Source organism: Artemia franciscana, chromosome 16 (assembly GCF_032884065.1).
Source record: "Artemia franciscana chromosome 16, ASM3288406v1, whole genome shotgun sequence".
In the NCBI taxonomy this organism is placed as follows: domain Eukaryota; kingdom Metazoa; phylum Arthropoda; class Branchiopoda; order Anostraca; family Artemiidae; genus Artemia; species Artemia franciscana.
The window spans coordinates 4,384,239-4,409,772 of record NC_088878.1 but is presented as its reverse complement, the minus strand read 5'-3'; positions in this window follow the sequence as shown (position 1 = coordinate 4,409,772).

Here is a 25,534-nt window from a genome sequence, read left to right as displayed (position 1 = left end):
AGTTTTTTTTTTTTTACTTATGTCCTGGTCGTCATTTATACTCCCTGTGTCCCGGTGCTTTGTTGATTGCTCATTTGCTGGCAGTCCCCGTCATATGCATGAATATGCTCAAGAGGCTATTGCGTATGTTCGTCTCTATGGTCGTCCAGATTTATTTATTACATTTACATTTAATCAATCTTGGGACGAGATACAGCAGCTTTTACCTTAAGGACAATCGGCGGTTCATAGACATGACATTACGGCCCGTGTCTTCCGGCAAAAGTTGAAATCACTGATAAACTACATAGTCAAACTTAAAGTGTTTGGGTCAGTGCGATGCTGGATGTACTCAGTGGAATGGCAAAAACGAGGATTGCCACACGCACATATAGTAATCTGGCTACATGATAAAATTACTTCTAATGAAATTGATAATGTGATTTCCGCTGAAATACCTAATGAAAATGTCGATAAGGGCTTATATGGTATTGTGGTAAAAAATATGATACATGGACCTTGCGATGCACTGAACGAAAAATCACCTTGCATGGCCAAAGGAAGGTGCACAAAGCACTATCCTCGACTTTTAGTACTCAACACAATTACTGGCAATGATGGTTACCCACAATATAGAAGAAGATCTACTTAAGATGGCGGTAAAACAGCAATAATAAGGAAGCCATATTCCCCTCTATTATCAAAAACATTTAATGCACACATTAACGTTGGATACTGTAACTCCGTAAAGGCAATCATATACATATGTAAATGCGTCAACAAAGGCAGTGACATGGCAGTTTTGGCTTGCGGTCCGAAATCAGTGATATCGACGAAATCGTACAATATCAGGCTAAAAGATACATAAGCAGTAATGAAGCTGTTTGACGAATTCTTTCATTTCCGATGCATGAACGAAGTCCAGCTGTTGTTCACTTAGCGGTACATTTATAGAATGGTCAACGTGTTTATTTTTCGGAATCCAACGTGCAACAAAGAGCCCTGAATCCACCGGATACAACGTTAACTGCTTTCTTTTCGTTATGCAAAAATGATTCTTTCGCAAAAAAACTGCTGTATACTGAAGTGCCTTCGAATCACGCGTGGAATACTAAAAATAAAGTATTTGAATGTCGAAACAGGGTAAGTCAGTCGATGGCCAACCTACTATCTTCAAAGATACCACGATAGGAAGACTCTACACCGTTCACCCCAATCAACATGAATGCTTCTTTCTACGCCTGCTTTTGGTGAATGTACCCGGTCAAACGTCCTTTGAGTATTTAAGAACTGTAAACGGTACTATACATGACACTTACCGTAGTACATGCCAAGCTCTGAATTTATTGGAGAAAGACCAGCACTGGGATAACTGCATCAAAGACGTGTGCGAAACGTCAACTCCAAGTCAAATTCGTGCATTGTTTGGAATCATACTAACAACTTGCTCTCCTTCAGCTCCTACAGAGTTATGGGAAAAATATAAATCGAAAATGCCCGAAGATATACTCCATCGAAAACGGTTAGGAACGTCTAATATGACTTTTGATTTTACGTCAGAAATTTATAACTACACTTTAGTAATTATTGAAGATTTGTGCGTATGTATGGCAAACAAACCTCTTCAGGATTTGGGAATGCATTCACCTAATCGTACCGCTGCTGTTTCGACATGTGTAGAATTGGATCGTGAACAAAGCTACAGCACGAGTGATCTATTGTCGTATGAACAAAATAACATTTCTAAGTTAACGTCGGAGCAAAAAGACATTTACGATACGATAATGCATTGTGTCGACAACAACGTTGGAGAAATTGTCTTTTTGGATGCGCCAAGAGGTACTGGTAAAACGTTTGTGATGAAACTGATTTTGGCATCAATTCGATCAAAAAATGATATTGCGTTGGCAATTGCGTCGTCGGGAACAGCCGCAACGTTACTGCCTGGTGGAAGACCTGCTCATTCTGCTTTGAAATCGCCTCTGAATTTGCATTATACAGAATCTCCCACGTGAAATATTTCCAAATCAGCTGGGATGGGTAAAGTATTGCTGCAATGCAAACTTATTATTTGGGACGAGTGCACAAGGGCACACAAAAAATCGCTCAAGGCTCTGTATTAATCTTTGAGAGATTTGCGAGGGAATTCGAAACCCTTTGGCAGCACATTAATATTGCTTGCGAGAGATTTCAGGCAAACATCTATATATATAAAAATAAGTTGTCTGTGTGTTTGTGTCGAGTGACGTCATGTTTGTGTGTCGGCTGACGTCATGTTTGTCGACTGCCGAAATTACAGACCGGGACATCGGGACATAGGGAATATAAATGACGACCGGGACACTCAAAGAGAAAGCGACCGGGACACAAGGAATTTTCGATTAGCAATCACCATCAACAAAGCACTGGGACACAAATGACGACCGGGACACAGGGAATATAAATGACGACCAGGACATAAGTAAAAAAAACTAAAAAAACTAAAAAAAATATAAAAACTACAAAAAAACTAAAAAGAAAAAAAAAATAAAACTAATAAAAAAACTAAAAAAGCTAAAAAACAAAAAAAACTAAAAAAGAAAAAAATAAAAAAAGGAAAAAAACTGAAAAATAAAGGAGAAAAACAAAACTAAAAAAATGAAAATAAAGTAAAAACAAAAAAAAACTAAGAAGAAAAAAGGGGGAAAAACACAAAAATTTATTTCATCATATACCAATTCAAAAACGAATGTATATACAGACCGGGACATCGGGACACAAATGACGACCGGGACACAGGGAATATAAATGACGACCGGGACACAGGGACACAACTACAACGGAGACACTGGGGGGCACAGGGGGATATATAAATGACGACGGGGACACAGGGAATGTTCGATTAGCAATCAACAAAGATCAAGGGCAATCATTAGAATCATGAGGTATAACTAAAAAAACTAAAAAAAAGGTAAAAAACTAAAAACTAAAAAAAAGACCAATTCAAAAACGAATGTATATACAGACCGGGACACCGGGACACAAATGACGACCGGGACACCGGGACACAAGGAATATAAATGACGACCGGGACACTCAAAGAGAAATTACAGACTGGGACACCGGGACACAAATGACGACCGGGACACAAGGAATATAAATGACGACCGGGACACAGGGACACAACTACAACGGGGACGCCGGGGGGGCACAGGGGGGTATATAAATGACAACGGCGACACAGGGAATGGTCGATTAGCAATCACCATCAACAAAGCTCAAGGGCAATCATTAGAATCACAAGGACAACTACAATGGCGCGTAACTAATATGGCGCGTAACGACTTACGCGCACGGGGGGGGGGCTTGGAACTACAAATATACGTGTCCGATTGTAAGCGACAACTCTGGTCAAACATTTTCAGATCAATTGCTGGCAATTGGAAACGGAAAGCTCCAAGTAGACTCAATTTCTGGACGTATACGACTACCTCCTGAATTCTGTAATTTAGTGACGTCCAAAAATGAATTGATTAAAAAAGTATTTCCGAATATTCTAATCAATTATAAAAATTATAAATGGCTAAGTGAACGAGCGATTCTGGCAGCCAAAAATATAGACGTCCAGGAAATCAACAATATTGTTTTGACCAGGATTCGAGACCAGGCAGTCCTTTACAAGTCAGTCGACAGTGTTGTGGAACCAAATGAAGCGGTTAATTATCCATCTGAATTTTTAAATTCCCTGGATCTCACAGGGTTTCCACCACACGTGCTACAACTAAAAATAGGCGTACCCATAATATTGTTACGAAATATAAACCCTCCAGAGCTTTGCAATGGCACGCGACTTGCCGTAAAAAAAAAACAATGGACAACGTAATAGAGGCAACAATCTTGACAGGTCCTTTTTAGGATGAGGCTATTCTTATTCCTCGCATTCCCACAACTGTATCGACTGACTTGTGAAAGACTGCCTGGTCTTGAATCTTGGTCAAAACAATATTGTTGATTTCGTGGACGTCTTTATTCTTGGCTGCCAGAATCGCTCGTTCTTTTAGACATTTATGATTTTTATAATTGGTTAGAATATTCGGAAAAACTTTTTCAACCAATTTATTTTTTGACGTCAATCGCCAGCAATATGCCAGTCAAATTGCCAGCAATTGATCTGAGAATGTTTGACTAGAGTCATCGCTTTGCAATCGGACACGCAAATCGGCAAGCATTCATTTATATATATACTAGCTGTTGGGGTGGCGCTTCGCGCCACCCCAACACCTAGTTGGTGGGGGCGCTTCGCGCCCCCCCCAAGCCCCCCCCGCGCGCGTAAGTCGTTACGCGCCATAATAGTTACGCGCCATTGTAGTTGTGTCCCTATGTCCCACCTGTGAATATAGATATATATATATATATATATATATATATATATATATATATATATATATATATATATATATATATATATATATATATATATATATATATATATATATATATATATATATATATATATATATATATATATATGGTTTTAACTACGTAAAACTTGCGAATATACAACATTCTTTGCTGTCCCATTGTCTTTGCATATAAATAGATTGTCAGGTTTACCGACTCTTGAACATGCAACATATAATGGTCCATGGGAAAACAATCTGTATTCAGATCTATACCTCATGATTCTAATGATTGCCCTTGAGCTTTGTTGATGGTGATTGCTAATCGACCATTCCCTGTCCCGGTGTCCCGGTCGTCATTTATATCCCCCTGTTTCCCCCGGTGTCCCCGTTGTAGTTGTGTACCTGTGTCCCGGTCGTCATTTATATTCCCTGTGTCCCGGTCGTCATTTGTATCCCGGTGTCCCGGTCTGTATATACATTCGTTTTTTAGTTTTGTTTTTCTCCTTTATTTTTTTCCTTTTTTTTTTCTTTTTTAGTTTATTTAGATTTTTAGATTTTTTAGTTTTTTTATTTGTTTTTAGTTTTTTTTTCTTTTTAGTTTTTTTGTAGTTTTTACCTTCTTTTTAGTTTTGTTAGTTTTTTTTTTACTTATGTCCTGGTCGTCATTTATACTCCCTGTGTCCCGGTGCTTTGTTGATTGCTAATCGAACATTCCTTTTGTCCTGGTCGCTTTCTCTTTGAGTGTCGTCATTTATTTTTTTCTTTTTTAGTTCTTTTAGTTTTTACCTTTTTTATTTTTTTTTAGTTTTTTAGATGAAAATTTTTTTTAGTTTTTTCCTTTTTTTCTTTTTAGTTTTTTATTGGTTTTAACCTTTATTTTAGCTTATTTTTCAGTTTTTTCCTTTTTTTTTAGTTTTTTTTATTTTTTATTTTTTTTAGTTTTTTACCTTTTTTTTAGTTTTTTACCTTTTTTTAGTTTTTTTAGTTTTTTTAGTATTTTAGCTTTTTTACTTTTTTTATTAGTTTTTAGTTTTTTTTTGTAGTTTTTGCCTTTTTTTAGTTTTTTTCAGTTTTTTTTTAGTTTTTTATTGGTTTTTACCTTTATTTTAGCTTATTTTTCAGTTTTTTTCCTTTTTTTTAGTTTTTTTTAGTTTTTAGTTTTTTTAGTTTTTTACCTTTTTTTAGTTTGTTTAGTTTTTTTAGTTTTTTAGCTTAGTTTTTTTTTATTTTTTATTTTTTTTAGTTTTTTACCTTTTTTTAGTTTTTTTAGTTTTTTTAGTTTTTTAGCTTTTTTACTTTTTTTTATTAGTTTTTAGTTTTTTTTTGTAGTTTTTGCCTTTTTTTAGTTTTTTCAGTTTTTTTTTTAGTTTTTTATTGGTTTTTACCTTTATTTTAGCTTATTTTTCAGTTTTTTCCTTTTTTTTATTTTTTTTTAGTTTTTAGTTTTTTTAGTTTTTTACCTTTTTTAATTTTTTTTAGTTTTTTTAGTTTTTTAGCTTTTTTATTTTTTTTTATTAGTTTTTAGTTTTTTTTTGTAGTTTTTGCCTTTTTTTAGTTTTTTTAGTTTTTAGCTTTTTTCTTAGTTTTTAGTTTTTTTTGTAGTTTTTGCCTTTTTTTAGTTTTTTTAGTTTTTTAGCTTTTTTATTTTTTTTATTAGTTTTTAGTTTTTTTTGTAGTTTTTGCCTTTTTTTAGTTTTTTCAGTTTTGACGTCACCTGATCCAGTTTTTTCAGGTGACGTCACCTGATCCACAGATCCACACACAGACAACTTATTTTTATATATATAGATATATATATATATATATATATATATATATGTATATATATATATATATATATATATATATATATATATATATATATATATATATATATATATATATATATATATACATATATATATATATATATATATATATATATATATTTATATATATATATATATATATATATATATATATACTAGCTGTTGGGGTGGCGCTTCGCGCCACCCCAACACCTAGTTGGTGGGGGCGCTTCGCGCCCCCCCCAAGCCCCCCCGCGCGCGTAAGTCGTTACGCGCCATAATAGTTACGCGCCATTGTAGTTGTGTCCCTATGTTATATAAACTTGCGAATATACAACATTCTTTGCTGTCCCATTGTCTTTGCATATAAATAGATTGTCAGGTTATCCCCCTGTTTCCCCCGGTGTCCCCGTTGTAGTTGTGTCCCTGTGTCCCGGTCGTCATTTATATTCCCTGTGTCCCGGGTCCCGGTCATCATTTGTATCCCGGTGTCCCGGTCTGTATATACATTCGTTTTTTAGTTTTGTTTTTCTCCTTTATTTTTTTCCTTTTTTTTCTTTTTTAGCTTATTTAGATTTTTAGATTTTTTAGTTTTTTTTATTAGTTTTTAGTTTTTATTTCTTTTTAGTTTTTTTGTCCCGGTCGTCATTTATATCCCCCTGTTTCCCCCGGTGTCCCCGTTGTAGTTGTGTCCCTGTGTCCCGGTCGTTATTTAGTTTTTAGTTTTTTACCTTTTTTTAGTTTTTTTAGTTTTTTAGCTTTTTTATTTTTTTTATTAGTTTTTAGTTTTTTTGTAGTTTTTGCCTTTTTTTTAGTTTTTTTAGTTTTTTAGCTTTTTTATTAGTTTTTAGTTTTTTTTGTAGTTTTTGCCTTTTTTTAGTTTTTTTAGTTTTTTAGCTTTTTTATTTTTTTTATTAGTTTTTAGTTTTTTTTGTAGTTTTTGCCTTTTTTTAGTTTTTTCAGTTTTGACGTCACCTGATCCAGTTTTTTCAGGTGACGTCACCTGATCCACGAACCACAGATCCACAGACAACTTATTTTTATATATATAGATAGTTTTTTTTTTTTTACTTATGTCCTGGTCGTCATTTATACTCCCTGTGTCCCGGTGCTTTGTTGATTGCTAATCGAACATTCCTTTTGTCCTGGTCGCTTTCTCTTTGAGTGTCGTCATTTATTAGTTTTTTCCTTTTTTTTTTTAGTTTTTTATTGGTTTTTACCTTTATTTTAGCTTATTTTTCAGTTTTTTCCTTTTTTTTAGTTTTTTTTTATTTTTTATTTTTTTTATTTTTTTACCTTTTTTTAGTTTTTTTAGTTTTTTTAGTTTTTTAGCTTTTTTACTTTTTTTATTAGTTTTTAGTTTTTTTTTGTAGTTTTTGCCTTTTTTTAGTTTTTTCAATTTTTTTTTAGTTTTTTATTGGTTTTTACCTTTATAGTTTTTTTAGTTTTTTAGCTTTTTTATTTTTTTTATTAGTTTTTAGTTTTTTTTTTGTAGTTTTTGCCTTTTTTTAGTTTTTTCAGTTTTGACGTCACCTAATCCAGTTTTTTCAGGTGACGTCACCTGACACATCCATCCACACATCCATCCATCCATCCATCCACAGACAACTTATTTTTATATATATAGATATATATATATATATATATATATATATATATATATATATATATATATATATATATATATATATATATATATATATATATATAATAATATATATATATATATATATATATATATATATATATATATACTGGCTGATGGGGTGGCGCTTCGCACCACCCCAACACCTAGTTGGTGGGGGTTCCCTAAGAAAAGAATTTAGTGAAAAAAAGTCTCGACGAAGAAAAGGCCTTAAAAGAAAAACAAAACGGAAATCCTGAAGGAAAAGTCTCTTAAAGTAGTATGTAATATTTCACATGTGCATCGTTATAACGTAACATAATACATTTTTTTTCCTCCTCAGTTACAAGCGGTTATTCCGAACACGCCCCGGCGAAACAACTCATGCGAGAATGTGTCATTCTCAGTTACAACTGGAAGTTCCCCACTTGACTGCCGGACCTGCTGTTGGGATCGATTGCTAGGAATCCGGTGAAATTGGATGCTAGGACTCCGGTTAAATTGGATGCTAGGACATCGTTTGCATTGACTGTAGGGCCCCCTGTTAGTTAGGTTAGGTAGGGGCCCGGTGAAATTGGATCCTAGGTACCAGATGAAATTAGATGATAGGACCTCGAACCAATTGGATGCTAGATGTCCACTGGAATTGGTTTCTAGGGACCCATTGGAATCAGTTGTTAGGGCCTCGAAGTAGTTCGAAGCCTCCACACCGTTGCATTGTACTTCTAGAGCCCCAGTTAAATTGGATACTAGGGACCCTTCCACGGGTATAATAGGTTGCTAGGGGCCCGGTTGAATTGGTTACTGAGGGCCCTGTGGAATTTCTCACTAGGGATCAGCGTCTAGGACCCGCTAGCAGACCCTTGAGTTTTTCCCTGATCTTTGCAGGGTTTTCAAACAACCAAAAAAACTATTTTGTAACACCCGCCAGCATCTGCGGAAAAAATTCCTATTAAATAACAACCAAAGAAATCTGAACTAGCAGATCCTGAAAGCTTTTTTTGGCCATTGTGGATATATTTAAACATAAAAAGCACCTGCGTCTTCCACAAAATATTTGCCTAAGTAAACAAACACTATTGCGTAACAAGCACCAGCTTTTCGATGAAGTTTTTGTAAAGCGTGGGGATTAACATTCAACAGATTTTAAGATTAGATTCAACTTTAATTAAGATTAAACAGACAGTAAGGGGGTACTGTCTGTTTAAAACTATCGAGGGAATACTGCTTCCCCCTTCCTCCACCTTTTTATATACCCTTCCTTCCAAAAATAGCTAAAAATTTTTAACTACTATTTTATTCAAACCCGTCAATAGGTGTAACAGCTGTACCTTCGGGGATGCCATACACCCCGAAGCCCTGGGGCAAGGATTGCAAGCAGTGCTGCAACAAGTACTCCAAATTTTTACTTAAGTATCAAGTATTAAGTACCCATTGTTTTTTTTCCTTAAATATCAAGTAATAAGTACTTTCCAAATTCTTACTTAAGTATCAAATATCAAGCACTTGCCAAAATTGTACTTAAGTATTACTTCAAGTATTTATTCTATATATATATATATATATATATATATATATACTAGCTGTTGGGGTGGCGCTTCGCGCCACCCCAAAACCTAGTTGGTGGGGCGCTTCGCGCCCCCCCAAGCCCCCCCGCGCGCGTAAGTCGTTACGCGCCATATTAGTTACGCGCCATTGTAGTTGTGTCCCTGTGTCCCACCTGTGAATATATATAGATTTATATATATGTTTCAAACTACGTAAAAATTGAGAATATACAACATACACCCCTTATCGACATTTTATCAGGTATTTCAGCGGAAATCACATCATCAATTTCGTTCGAAGTAATTTTTTTATGTAGCCAGATTTGTATATGTGCGTGTGGGAAACCTCGTTTTTACCATTCCACTGAGTACATCCAGCATCGCACTGACCCAAACACTTCAAGTTTTACTGTGTAGTTTATCAGTGATTTCAACTTTTGCCGGAAGACACGGGCTGTAATGTCATGCCTATGAACCGCCGATTGTCCTTGAAGTAAAAGCTGCAGTATCTCGTCCCAAGATTGATTACATGTAAATATAATAAATAAATCTGGACGACCATAGAGACGAACATACGCAATAGCATCTTGAGCATGTTCATGCGTATGACGGGGACTGCCAGCATATGACGAAGGTAAAATTGTTAATCTTCCAACGTTTGTGGTATTACCGTCATTTATAACTGCATCTCGCAAATGAATGTATTGTTCAGAGCGGAGCTTGGTCTGATTCAGGCGGATATATAGCAAACGTTCTGATTCAATTTTAGCATAAATATCAACGACAAATTGGTGAAACAATTCACGGCATTTTAAAATATAATTTTCTTCATCCTGCCGAATCATTAGTCTATAGGAATAATAATGCATTGCACTGCATTTCTTATTCATTTCTTTGTTAGTGGCTGGATTCATCAATTTAATATTAAAGTGATAGCCGTCGGCTCCATCCCAAAAAATGATAGGATATTGTAGGGCATCGCAGCATCGATGAGTTTCAGCAATTCTTAACAACTGAGCGTTTCGCTTATGAAGAATAATATCTCGAGGTAAAAACTGATCACCGACCATAACGATTGCCACTTCGTCGATAGTTGGAGCATTGTATCTACGCACAAGTTGGCCAGGAGGCGTTTTGTCAGCGGAAATAACAATTTTATGCGTATCAGTAGGCATCAAATCGATGGCTGTTTTGAACAGACGCACTAAATTATTATTTTCGTGGAAAAGATGTTGCAATTGGGAAACGATTGTCCTTTCAACGTTGGGAGAAATTTCGCAACGTGCATTCAATTCAGAATTTCTATCACTGATGAAGTACAATTGTAAAAATTTATGATTCTCGCCTGAGAATGGTAGAAGGGACCCTGCCCTATGATAAATTTGCCATTTTACTTTGAAAGTAGACATACGTTTATCTGGATTTTCGATTTGGGCTCCAAACGACGTCATTTGGAAACATGAGTTGTATTTTCTGATTTTTGACAAAAAACAATTAGATTCTGACATAGTTCCAGTAAGGAAAGTCTTCAATGGCTCTGGTGGTGCAGCCCTTGTGATTCCTCGGCACGCTTTCTTTTCTTACTTTCTCTATCAGCAGCAAGCCTGATTTCTTGCTGTTCTTGTGATTCCTCGGCACGCCTTCTTTTTTCACTTTCTCTTTTAGCAGCAAGTCTGCTTTCGCGTTGCTCTGAAGGTTCCTCGGCACGCTTTCTGTTCTTTCTTTCTCTATCAGCCTCAAGCCTGTTTCCTTGCTGTTCTTTTGATTCCTCGGCACGCTTTCTGTTCTTTCTTTCTCTATCAGCCTCAAGCCTGTTTCCTTGCTGTTCTTTTGATTCCTCGGCACGCTTTCTTTTCTGACTTTCTCTATCAGCAGCAAGTTTTTTGGCATACACTCTTTGAGCATCTTCATCGGCTTTTGCCATTGTAAGTTCATCAGTCATTTTAAACTTAAACATTAATAGATTTCTACGTGAACATATGTCTTATATATCTTTAATGACGTCACCGTCAAAGCAAAAATGACGACAACTAACTTCATGATTAAATATCTTTAATGACGTCACCGTCATAGCAAAAATGACGACAACTAATTTCATGACGTCAGTCAACACAGAAACATGACGTCACCTGATCCACAGACAGACACACAGACAGACAACTTATTTATATATATATATAGATATATATGTATATATATATATATATGTATATATATATATATATATATATATATATATATATATATATATATATATATATATATATATATATATATATATATATATATATATATATATATATATATATATATATATATATATATTCTGATATCAAGTCCATGCTACCTTTTTTTAAAGCCATTCTGAAGGCTCCTTAGCCCCATCCCTTGCCTATAAAATATTCCCTGTCATTCCTCTCTTGGAAATCTTAATTAAGAACCAGAATATCCATTTTATCGTTTTTACTATTTCCTTTGTTTGGCTGGTACACACCCAATGAAGTAAAAAAAAAATAATCCGAACCAATTGTCAACACAACGGCTTGAAAGCAAAAGACTTTTAAAATAATTGAGTGCAGTCAAAAAACTCCTGACTGGATCAGACAGATCACATGACAGGATTAACACAGTGCACGTAGAGTTGAACTTCTGATGATTAGTATTCAGTCAAATCTGGCACGTTTGAAAAAATACACGGTTATTCTGAAACATGTGGGAATGATAAAAAAAAATATTGAAAATATTTTTTTCCCTTGTTTGGCTGGTAGACACCCAGCGAAGTCCAAAAATTAATCTGAACCAATTTCCAACCCAACGGCTTAAAAGAAAAAGACTATAAAAACAATTAAGTGCAGTGAAAAAACTTCTGATTGGATCAGACAGATCACATGACAGGATTAATACATTGCACATAGAGTTGAACTTCTGGGGATTAGTGTTCAGTCAAATCTGGCACGTTTATAAAAATACAGGGTTATTCTAAAACATGTCGGAATGGTGGAAAAAACATTGAAAATAGAAAAATAAACTTTGGATTTGTTTTAAAACAGATAAAAGGTAATAAAGTAGTTCATTCTCTGATTCAATAAGTAAAAACCTTAGCAACAAAAACAACACAAATTTAAAAGTAAGGAGCAAAGTTGCAGACTTTTTTAATAAGAGAAATCAAAGCTCAATAAAAAGGAGCAGCAAAAATCCACAGTTTTAGTAGCTAGCTGAAGGTTGCTGGCTCTCAGCGTGCTGAAAGAAAAGAAGAGCATGAAAATGAAGTCTTGATTCACCCTTTGATGCCCTGTCTCGCCCTCGGCACCTTTACAAGGAAACTGTCTCAAGTTTTCAAGTTAAATTTCAGACACGCTATGAGAATGTATGGCATCTATATCCTTTGGCTGGTTTTCACTCAAGCAATCCGCATAGTGTGTGGTCAATTCAGATGGTCGGTAAAACTCCCTACAAACATATATTGTAAAATCACGGGCCTACAGAAAGCCCGCTGATTCAGACGCATTCCATACGGCTGGTCAAACTGCAGAATGAATGAATGAATGAATGAATGATTGAATGAACTTTATTATCCATAAAAGTATAAAAAAAACACAAAGTACGGAGTATTATAAATAAACAAAAGCAAAAATGGTAAACAGCAAGACAGAAAATTCAAACTAACAAAAGACAACATGGACTAATCAACCAGTATCAATATGGAAAAAAGGCTGCAGAGGGTCGTAAACGTGAATAAAGTAGATAGTCTTTTTGCATAAATCATCACTGGAAGACCGAATCCAAGAATGCTTAACTACTAAACCAAATCGAGCAATTATTTTTCTGTTTTGGTGCCATCTAGGAAGCCGGAGGAGGAATTTGCAATATCTGAAACGTAGAGTATGGCGACTTTTCTTACGAAACAGATGAGCCATGCCTGATAGAAACAAAAGCAAAGGGGTGCAATAAGCGTACGTCCAGAAGTACCGAACTCGCCAAAGCACCGGAGCCCTCTAACTACCCCAAAGAGAGTGGATCCAGTCCGGTTTTTGTCAATCACGCATCTACGACATTGGCTTATTCTACCCATCATGTTTCATTCCGATCTCTCTACTCTAAGCGTTTTCCAAGGTTTCCGGTTTCCCCCTCCAACTCTCCCCCAATGTCCCCAGAACTGGTCGGAGTTTAAAATAAGAGATCTGAGACATGAGTTCCTTCTTAATATCAAATTCAAAAATACCTCACGAACAGTCACCCGCTCGTAATTAAAAAGTGCCTCAATTTTTATAATTTTTCCGAATTAACACCCCCTCCAACTCCCCCAAAGAGAGCGAATCCATTTTGGTTATGTCAATCACGTATCCAGGACTTGTGCTTATTCTTCCCACCAAGTTTCATCCTGATCACTCCACTCTAAGGGTTTTCCAAGATTTCCAGCCCCCCCCCCAAAAAAAAATCCCCCCAATAACACTGGATCCGGTTCGGATTTAAAACATGAGATCTGAGTTACGAGGTCCTTCTAAATATGACATTTCATCTGATCAAATTCAAGATATGTTCACTCCTTCGTAAATTAAAAATACCTTATTTTTTCTAATTTTTCAAAATTAACCCTTCCCCCCACTCCCCAAAAGAGAGTGAATTCGTTCTGTTTATGTCAATCACGTATCCAGGACTTGTGCTTATTTTTCTCAATAAGTTTTATCCCGATCCCTCCACTCTAAGCATTTTCCAGGATTTTAGGTTTCCCCCTCCAATGTCACCTGATCCGGTTGGAATTTAAAATAAGAGCTCTGAGACATGATATCCTTCTAAATATCAAATTTAATTAACATCTGATCTAATTTTTCCAAATGAACCGTCCTCCCACTCCCCCCAGATGGTCGAATCGGGGAAACAACTATTTCAAATTTAATCTGGTCTGGTCCCTGATACGCCTACCAAATTTCGTCGTCCTAGCTTATCTGGAAGTGCCTAAACTAGCAAGACCGGGACTGACAGACCGATAGACCGACAGAATTTGCCGTCACTGTATGTCACTCGGTAAATACCAAGTGCCACACAAAGTAATTTTTCTCTAGGGATGGAATATTAGCTTGAAGTTTGGGTTCGGTATGACTTATTGTGGAAAAGGGTTATTTCCAGGCTTTGGGCAATCCATGAGTGGAAATAGTTATAGGCCCTACTAAACTGAAGGAAAACTCAACTTCCTTAAAACTTTAAACCCCCTCCCCCTCGCCCCATTTTAGATAGGGATTTTGATATCAGAGCTCGATATAAGCCCTGATCCTAGTCATCTTTGGCCTAGCTTTCATTTGGATCCATTGCTCCATTCGCAAGTTATACTAAATTAAACCAAAAGATTGACTTTTTTTCAGCATCTAAAACCCACTCCCCCTCGTTCTATCTGAGCTAGGGTTTTCAACTCAAAACTTGATGCCTGTCACGGTCTTAGGCACCTTTGGTTCAATCTTCACTGAGATCCACCAATTTCTCGCAAGTTACACTGAATTAAATGAAAAACTCAACTTTTTGTTAGCACTTAAAGCCCCTCCCCCTAATTAAGCTAGGGTCTTCATCTCCAAAGATTATGTGTCTTATGGTTTTGGCATCTTTGGCTTGACTTTCATTGAGATCCGTTAATTCATTCGCAAGTTAAACTGAGTCAAACAAAAAACTCCACTTTTTTAGCCCTTAAAGCCCCATCCCCCTCGCCCTAATTAAGCTTCGGTCTTCATCCCAGAACTCAATGCATATCATGCTCTGAGGCATCTTTATTCAATTTTCATCGGAATTCATCTCTCCATTTGCAAGTTACAGTGAATTAAATGAAAAACTTGAAATTTTTTAACACTTAAAGCCCCATCACCCTAATTAAGCTAAATTTCAATCCAAATAGTTCAATTTTAATACAAATCTGACTGGCGGTTCTCCCGCTATTCTCGATTCCACAGACGGGCGGACAGACAGATAGATCTCAAAAACCTATCTTGATGGACATTTTCCACTATCCAAACAGGTGATGATGCCTGGATGATAATATGCTATTGTTTTCCTTTTTTGGATCTAATAAGCCAACATGGCTACATAAGACGTTGCAAAATCCGTCTGTCTGTCTGTCCGTCTGTCTGTGTAATCACGTATAGGGGGAGAACCGCTGGTTGGATTTGGATGAAAATTTTGATGGCCAGTTTTGGTGCCAAGGATCATGAGACACATCAAGTTGAAAGATGAAGACCCTAGCTCAAATAAAACAGGGGGGAGAGGGCTTTACCTGCTAAAAACAGTTTTTCGTTTGATTCAGCGTAACTTGCGACTGGAGTGATGGATCTGAATGAAAATTGAACCAAAGAGGTCTAAGACCATGACACATATCAAGTTTTGAGATAAAGACCCTAGCTCAAATTTAACAAGAAGAAGTGGGTTTTGATTCCTGAACAATCTAAGTTTCTGTTTAATTAGCATAACTTGCAAATGGAGTAACGGATCCGAATGAAAACTAGTTAAAGATGCCTAAGATCAGGGCTCATATCAAGTTCTGGTATCACAAACCCTATCTCAAATAGGGCGAGGGGGAGAGGGTTTCAAGTCATAAGAAAGTTGAGTTTTCCTTTAATTTAGTAGGACCTATAACTTATGAATGGAGTGACAAATCTGAAGTCAGATTCGTCTGAATACCTGAATTTGCTGGAAAGAATTTGACAAAATACCAGTGCATTGGATCCAGCTAGAATTCCCTAGACTTGTTTATTGCAAACAACATTTAGATGGGCAAAGATTCATAGCTTCAGTAGTTTTACCAATAATATGGTCCTGAAGATGATGAAATGGTGGAAATCTGGTTCAGTTGACGAGATGACAAGACTTAAACATTAATGTCAGAATTATAAGCCCAAATGGACTACAGTATGCAACATTTAGCACAAAACAAGGGATTTTAGCTCACTGACTACCAGTGAAGTGTGAAATAATTTTAGTTTTTTCTTTTTTAGTTTTTAGTTTTTTCCTTTTGTTTTCTTTTTTAGTTTCTTATATTTTTAGTTTTCTTTTTAGTTTTTTTCTTTTTTAGTTTTTCTTTTTTTTTCTTTTTTAGTTATTTTTTCTTTTTTAGTCTTTTTCATCTTTGTACTTTTTTCCTTTTTATCTTTTTCAGTTATTTTGTTTTTTTTTTCTTTTGTTTTTTTTTAGTTTTTTACCTTTTTCATTTTTTTTATTTTTTATTTTTTTGTCTTTCTTTTTTAGTTTTTTCTGTTTTTTCTTTTTTTCTTTTTCAGTTTTTAATTTTTTTAGTTTTTTAGCTTTTTTAGTTTTTTACCTTTTTTTGTTTTTATTTTTCACCTTTGTCTTTTTTTTAGTTTTTCAGTGTTTTTTATATTTATGTTTTCTCATCTTTTTTATTTTTTTTCTTTTTTATATTTTTCTTTTATTTAGTTTTTTAGCTTTTTATTTTTTGTAGCTTTTTTATTCTTTTTAGTTTTTTATCTTATTTTATTTTTTTTATTTTTTTTCTTAGGTTTTTCCTTTTTCGGTTTTTTGTTTTTTCAGTTTCTCTTTTAATTTTTTTTATTTTTTATTTTTTTATTTTTTTTAGTTTTGTACCTTTTTTTTCTTGTTTTAGCTTCCTTTTTCTTCATTATTTTTCACACGTCATATGCAAACCCTCGAACAAAAATACATACAACTAATTTTGATATATGTGGATAGTGTAACGGACATACAACTTATTTTTGTATGTATATATTAGATACATATGTTTTCTCTTCTTTTTTAATTTTTTCTTTTTTAGTTTTTTCTTTTGTTTTATTAAGTGTTTTTTTTCTTTTTTAGTTTTTTAACTTTTTTTATTTATTCTTTTTGGGTTTTTTCTAAATAGGTTGTTTCTTTTTTAATTTTTTTAATTTTTTTTGTTATTTTTTTTCTTTTTATTTTTTTTAGATTTTTACTTTTTTTCTTTTTTCAGTTTTCTTTTTCTTCTTTATTTTTCAGACCTCCTGTGCAAATAGTTTTTTAGCTTTTTCAGTTTTTTTTTAGCTTTTTTTTTAGTTTTTTACCTTTTTTTATTTTTGTTTAATTTTTTTGTAGGTTTTTTCTTTTTTAATTTTTTTAATCTTTTTTTTATTTTTTATTTTTTTTCTTTTTTTAGTTTTTGGAGAAAAAACTAATATAGTGATACTGAAAGATTTGTGCAATTACCAGCTTTTTACATTTTAAACAATTTTTTCCTCGGCATGATTTTTTTGGTAATTTCTCTTTGAGCCGCAAGCCTGTTTTCACATTGTTCTTGTGATTCCTCGGAACGCTTTCTTTTGGCATTATCTCTTTGAGCTGCAAGCCTGTTTTCACGTTGCTCTTGTGATTCCTCGGCACGCTTTCTTTTGTTACTTTCTCTTTTAGCCGCAACCCTGTTTTTACGTTGCTCTTGTTTGGCATTATCTCTTTGAGCCGCAAGCCTGTTTGATTCCTATAATGACATCATATACAAACATACAAAATACATACATGACGTCATAATGCTCAATCCCTTTGCAATAGAGACAAATTTTAGACATAGTCCCGATTTGAACACATCTACTCAAGCTATAATCATCGACAGGGCTGTACCTGAATGCCAGGCAATAATTTTCACGTTGGTCTTGTGATTCCTCGACACGCCTTCTTTTTTTACTTTCTCTTTCGGCAGCAAGTCTGGTGACGCGTTGCTCTGGTGATTCCTCGACACACATTCTTTTTTTACTTTCTCTGTCAACTGCAAGTCTGGTTTCGCATTGCTCTGATAGTTCCTGAACACGCCTTCGTTGACGTAAATTGCACATTCTTAATCTGGCCCTTTCTCTTTGAACCGCAAGCTTGGTTTCGCTTTTTGGTATCGTTCTATCTTTTTTCGATGTTTTTCAGTTTGTCAATGTTCATTCTAACATTGACACTTGGAAAAATCTTTACGTACCAAGTATGCTAAAGCTCATCAATTTTTATTTTTTCTTTCTTGTCCTTCAGTTTTTGTCTTTTTTATTTATTTTTTGTTTTTTAATTTTTTTGTTTTTTTTTATTTTTTATACTTTTAATTTTTTGTTTTTTTGTTTTTTTCTTTTTTTAATTTTTTGATATTTTAGTCTTAGCTTTTTTCTTATTTTTTTTTGATTTTGGATGTTTCTTCAGTTTTTTGTTATTTTAGTTTTTCTTTTTTATTTTTTTAGTTTCTTCTTTTTTTAATTTGTATTTTTTTTTATTTTTTTCTTCTTTATTTAGTTTTTTTTAGATCTTTTTTAGTTTTTTTCTTTTTTTGGTTTTTTCTTTATTTAGTTTTTTCTTTTTTTAATTTTTTTCTTTTTTAGTTTTTTCTTTTCTTTTAGTTTTTTAGCTTTTTTATTTTGATCTATATATGTTTTTTCTTTTTAATTTTTTTTTTATTTTTTTGTTTTTTTTCTTTTTAGTTTTTTTAGTTTTTTACCTTTTTTCTTTTTTCAGTTTTCTTTTTGTTAAGAAAAATAAAACTGTATATATATACATAGATTGTGTAATAGACGGACATATAACTTATTTTTATATATATAGAAGATATAAATATATATCTACTAGCTGTTGGGGTGGCGCTTCGCGCCCCCCCAAGCCCCCCCGCACGCGTAAGTCGTTACGCGCCATATTAGTTACGTGCCATTGTAGTTGTGTCCCTATGTCCCACCTGTGAATATAGATATATATATATATATATATATATATATATATATATATATATATATATATATATATATGTTTTTAACTACGTAAAACTTGCGAATATACAACATTCTTTTCTGTCCCATTGTCTGTGCATATAAATAGATTGTCAGGTTTACCGACTCTTGAATATGCAACATATAATGGTCCATGGGACAACAATCCGTATTCAGATCTATACCTCATGATTCTAATGATTGTCCTTGAGCTTTGTTGATGGTGATTGCTAATCGACCATTTCCTGTGTCGCTATCGTCATTTATATATCCCCCTCTGCCCCCCGGCGTCCCCTTTGTAGTTTTGTCCCTGTGTCCCGGTCGTCATTTATATTCCCTGTGTCCCAGTCGTCATTTGTGTCCCGGTGTCCCAGTCTGTGATTTCTCTTTGAGTGTCCCGGGCTTCATTTACATTCCTTGTGTCCCGGTGTCCCGGTCGTCATTTATATCCCCCTGTGCCCCCTGGCGTCCCCGTTGTAGTTGTCTCCCTGTGTCCCGGTCGTCATTTATATTCCGTGTGTCCCGGTCGTCATTTGTATCCCGGTGTCCCGGTCTGTATATACATTCGTTTTTTAGTTTTGTTTTTCTCCTTTATTTTTCATTTTTTTCTTTTTTTATTTTTTTTCTTTTTTAGCTTTTTTAGTTTTTTAGCTTTTTTAGTTTTTTTTATTAGTTTTTAGTTTTTTTTTCTTTTTAGTTTTTTTGTAGTTTTTACCTTTTTTTTAGTTTTTTTAGTTTTTTTTTACTTATGTCCTGGTCGTCATTTATACTCCCTGTGTCCCGGTCGTCATTTGTGTCCCGGTGCTTTGTTGATTGCTAATCGAACATTCCTTTTGTCCCGGTCGCTTTCTCTTTGAGTGTCGTCATTTATATTCCCTATGTGCTGGTGTCCCGGTCGTCATTTGTGTCCCGATGTCCCGGTCTGTAATTTCGTCAGTTGGAAACATGACGTCAGTTGACAAACAAACATGACGTCACCCGACAGACAGACCCACACACACACAGACAACTTATTTTTATATATATAGATTGTTCCGAGTTTTCATCCGTCACGATGTCTAAGATTGAAAAGGATAAAGTTCAACTGGATGCAAAGTCAATTTATTCCCTTCTTGCGATACTTCTGTGTTCCTGTTAGATTGTCAGGTTTACCGGCTCTTGAACATGCAACATATAATTGTCCATGGGAAAAACAATCCATATTCAGATCTATACCTCATGATTCTAATGATTGCCCTTGAGCTTTGTTGATGGTGATTGCTAATCGAACATTGCCTGTGTCCCGTCGTCATTTATATATCCCCCCTGTGCAGGTCGTCATTTATATTCCCTGTGTCACGGTCGTCATCCCGGTGTCTCTATTAATGCTAAAGCCAAGGTTCGAACCTGGAACCTCTTGAACCTAGAACCTGGAACATAACGCCTTATCAACTCAGCTACATCGGCTTGAATACATTCGTTTTTGAATTGGTATATGATGAAATAATTCAGACGTCATACTATATGATGAAAAAAATTTTTAGTTTTTTCCTTTTTTTCTTTTTAGTTTTTTTTATTGGTTTTTACCTTTTTTTAGCTTTTTTAGTTTTTTTTTCGTTTTTTCTTTTAGTTTTTTTTTGTAGTGACTATCTTTTTTAGTTTTTTTATTTTTATTTATATTTTTTTAGTTTTCTTTTTCTCTTTTATTTTTCAGTTTTTTCCTTTTTTTAGTTTTTTCTTTTTTAGTTTTTAGTTTTTTTTTAGTTTTTTACCTTTTTTTAGTTTTTTTTAGTTTTTTAGCTTTTTAGTTTTTTTATTAGTTTTTAGTTTTTTTTTGTAGTTTTTGCCTTTTTTTAGTTTTTTCAGTTTTTTTTTTAGTTTTTATTTTTTACCTTTTTTTAGTTTTTTTTTAGTTTTTTAGCTTTTTTTGTTTTTTTTTTCTTTTTAGTTTTTTTTGTAGTTTTTAACTTTTTTAGTTTTTTTTCTTCTTTTTTATTAGTGTGAAATAATTCAGACGTCATATGCGGACAAACACGACGTCACTCGACAGACAGACATAACCCACAAACAACTTATTTTTATATATATAGATATATATAAAAATAAGTTGTTTGTTTGTGTGTCTGTCGACTGACGTCATTACAAGGATTGAGCTGTATGTCGTGATGAAGTTAGTTGTCGTCATGTTTGTTATGACGAGGCTTAGTATATAACGTCATTATAAGTATTTAAGAAGATCGTTCAAAGAGAAATTTTTTACTGTAAAATGACTGAAGAACCGAGGAATCACAAGAACAGCATGAAAACAGTATTGCGGCTGATAGAGACAGTAAGAAAAGAAAGCGTGCCGAGGAATCACAATTACAGCATGAAAACAGGCTTGCGGCTAATAGAGAAAGTATGAAAAGAAAAAGTACCAAGGAACGACAACAACAGTGTGAAAACAGGCTTGCGTCTTAAAGAGAAATCACCAAAAGAAAGCGTGCCGAGGAATCATAACAACAGCGTGAAATTAGGCTTGCGTCTCAAAGAGAAATTACCAAAAGAAAGCGTGCCGAGGAATCACAAGAGCAACCTGAAAATTTTCGCCTGGCATTCAGGTCGATGATTATAGCTTGAGTAGATGTCTTCAAATCGGGACTATGTCTAAAATTTGTCCCTATTGCAAGAGTTTGAAATTTAATGGTGAAACAATGGGAATGTGTTGCGCCTCAGGAAAAGTTAAACTTCCTCTACTGGCTGCACCACCAGAGCCATTGAAGACTTGGCTTACTGGAACTACGTCAGAATCTAAGAGTTTTTTTTTATCACAGATCAGAAAATATTATAAAATAAGTTGTAAATATGCATGGGTGTCTTCGTGGGTGACGTCTGAATTATTTCACACTAATACAAAAGAAGAAAAAAAACTAAAAAAGGTAAAAACTACAAAAAAACTAAAAAGAAAAAAAAACTAAAAAAGCTAAAAAACTAAAAAAAAACTAAAAAAAGGTAAAAAACTAAAAACTAAAAAAAACTGAAAAAACTAAAAAAAGGCAAAAACTACAAAAAAACGAAAAACTAATAGAAAAACTAAAAAAGCTAAAAAGCTAAAAAAAACTAAAAAAACTAAAAAAGGTAAAAAACTAAAAAAACTAAAAACTAAAAAAGAAAAAAACTAAAAAAAGGAAAAAACTGAAAAATAAAAGAGAAAAAGAAAACTAAAAAAATATGAATAAAAATAAAAAAAAATAAAAAAGATAAAAACAACAAAAAAACTAAAAAGAAAAAACGAAAAAAAAATAAAAAAGCTGAAAAAAAGGTAAAAACCAATAAAAAAACTAAAAAGAAAAAAAGGAAAAAAAACTAAAAAATTTTTCATCATATAATATGACGTCTGAATTATTTCATCATATACCAATTCAAAAACGAATGTATTCAAGCCGATGTAGCTGAGTTGATAAGGCGTTATGTTCCAGGTTCTAGGTTCAAGAGGTTCCAGGTTCAAACCTTGGCTTTAGCATTAATATAAAAGAAGCAAAAATCTAAAGAAGGTAAAAACTACAAAAAAAAAACTAAAAAGAAAAAAAAATCTAAAAAAGCTTAAAAACTAAAAAAACTAAAAAAAGGTAAAAAACTAAAAAAATTTAAAAAAAGGAAAAAACCATTAAATAAACTAAAAACTAATAAAAAAAACTAAAAAAAGCTAGAAAACTAAAAAAACTAAAAAAAACTAAAAAAGGTAAAAACTAAAAGAACTAAAAAAGAAAAAAAACTAAAAAAAGGAAAAAAACTGAAAAATAAAGGAGAAAAAGAAAACTAAAAAATATAAATAAAAATAGAAAAACTAAAAAGATAAAAACTTCGAAAAAAAGTAAAAAGAAAAAAGAAAAAAACTAAAAAACCTAAAAAAAGGTAAAAACCAATAAAAAAAACTAAAAAGAAAAAAAGGGAAAAAATTAAAAACTTATTTCATCACTAGCTGTTGCGGTGGCGCTTCGCGCCACCCCAACACCTAGTTGGTGGGGCGCATCGCGCCCCCCAAGCCCCCCCGCGCGCGTAAGTCTCCCAATTTGATTAGCATATTTAGTTTTCAGTCCAGAACCACTAAAGCTATTATGTAAATATCAAAAATATTTATGTTGTCTGAGCAATAATTTTTAGTTTTTATTTCAAAATAGAAAATTACCTGACAATTTTAGAATTATATCTATCTATATATATAAAAATAAGTTGTCTGTCTGTGGACCAGGTGACGTCATGTTTCTGTGTCGACTGGCGTCATGAAGTTAGTTGTCGTCATTTTTGCTATGACGGTGACGTCATTAAAGATATTTAAGACATATATGTTCACGTAGAAATCTATTAATGTTTAAGTTTAAAATGACTGATGAACTTACAATGGCAAAAGCCGATGAAGATGCTCAAAGAGTCTATGCCAAAAAACTTACTGCTGATAGAGAAAGTCAGAAAAGAAAGCGTGCCGAGGAATCAAAAGAACAGCAAGGAAACAGGCTTGAGGCTAAAGAACGCAAAACCGCGCAGTTAGACGAAGATCCACCTGGACAGCGAGAGTCAAAACATATCAAAACTGAAAATGATAGCGATGATGATTGGGTTTGGGATCTTGACTTGGATAAGGTCATCAATGCCTACCAGATTTTGTCTGTCGACTGACGTCATGTTTGTGTGTCGACTGACGTCATGTTTGTCGACTGACGTCATTATAAGGATTGATCTGTATGTCGTCATGAAGTTGTTTGTCGTCTGACGTCATGTTTGTCGACTAACGAAACTACAGACCGGGACACCGGGACACAAATGACGTGTTATGTCTGTTATAACGTAATAGAGGCAATAATCTTGACAGGGCCTTTTGAGGGTGAGGCTTTTCTTATTCCACGCATTCTCATGATTCCAATGGATCTGCCTTTTCAACCTAAAAGATTGCAATTCCCAATTTGATTAGCATATTTAGTTTTCAGTCCAGAACCACTAAAGCTATTATGTAAATATCAAAAATATTTATGTTGTCTGAGCAATAATTTTTAGATTTTATTTCAAAATAGAAAATTACCTGACAATTTTAGAATTATATCTATCTATCTATCTATATATATAAAAATAAGTTGTCTGTCTGTGGATGTGTGGATGGATGTGTGGATGGATGTGTCAGGTGACGTCATGTTTCGGCTGACGTCATGAAATTAGTTGCCGTCATTTTTGCTTTGAAGGTGACGTCATTCAAGTTATATAAGACATATGTTCGCCGTCATGTTTCGGCTGACGTCATGAAATTAGCTGCCATCATTTTTGCTTTGAAGGCATCATTTTTGCTTTGAAGGCGTGACGTCATTCAAGTTATATAAGACGGATGTTCGTGTAGAATTCTATTAATGCTTAAGTTTATAATGACTGATGAAGATGCTCAAAGAGTCTATGCCAGAAAACTTGCTGGTGATAGAGAAAGTCAGAAAAGAAAGCGTGCCGAGGAACTACCAGAGCAACGCGAAAGCAGACTTGCTGCTAAAAGAGAAAGTGAAAAAAGAAAGCATGCCGAGGAACTACCAGAGCAACGCAGAAGCAGACTTGCTGCTAAAAGAGAATGTGAAAAAAGAAAGCATGCCGAGGAACTACCAGAGCAACGCGAAAGCAGACTTGCTGCTAAAAGAGAAAGTGAAAAAAGAAAGCATGCCGAGGAACTACCAGAGCAACGCAGAAGCAGACTTGCTGCTAAAAGAGAATGTGAAAAAAGAAAGCATGCCGAGGAACTACCAGAGCAACGCAGAAGCAGACTTGCTGCTAAAAGAGAATGTGAAAAAAGAAAGCATGCCGAGGAACTACCAGAGCAACGCGAAAGCAGACTTGCTGCTAAAAGAGAAAGTGAAAAAAGAAAGCATGCCGAGGAACTACCAGAGCAACGCAGAAGCAGACTTGCTGCTAAAACAGAATGTGAAAAAAGAAGGCGGGCCGAGGAATTACAAGAACAGCAAGAAATCAGGCTTGCTGCTGATAGAGAAAGTAAGAAAAGAAAGCGTGCCGAGGAATCAAAAGACCAGCAGGAAATCAGGCTTGCTGCTGATAGAGAAAGTAAGAAAAGAAAGCGTGCCGAGGAATCAGAGCAATCTGAAAGTTATCGCCTGGCATTCAGGTACAACCCAGTCGATGATTATAGCTTGAGTAGCTGTGTTCAAATCGGGACAATGTCCAAAATTTGTCCCTATTGCAAGGCCTTGAAATTCAATGGTGAAACAATGGGAATGTGTTGCGCCTCAGGAAAAGTTAAACTTCCTCTATTGGCTGCACCACCAGAGCCATTGAAGACTTTCCTTACTGGAACTACGTCAGAATCTAAGCGTTTTTTGTCAAAAATCAGACAATACAACTCATGTTTCCAAATGACGTCGTTTGGAGCCCAAATCGAAAATCCAGATCAATTTATGTCTACTTTTAAAGTAAAAGGGCAAATTTATCATAAAGCAGGGTCCCTTCTACCATTATTAGGCGAGAATCATAAATTTTTACAATTGTACTTCATCAGTGATAGAAATTCTAAATTGAATGC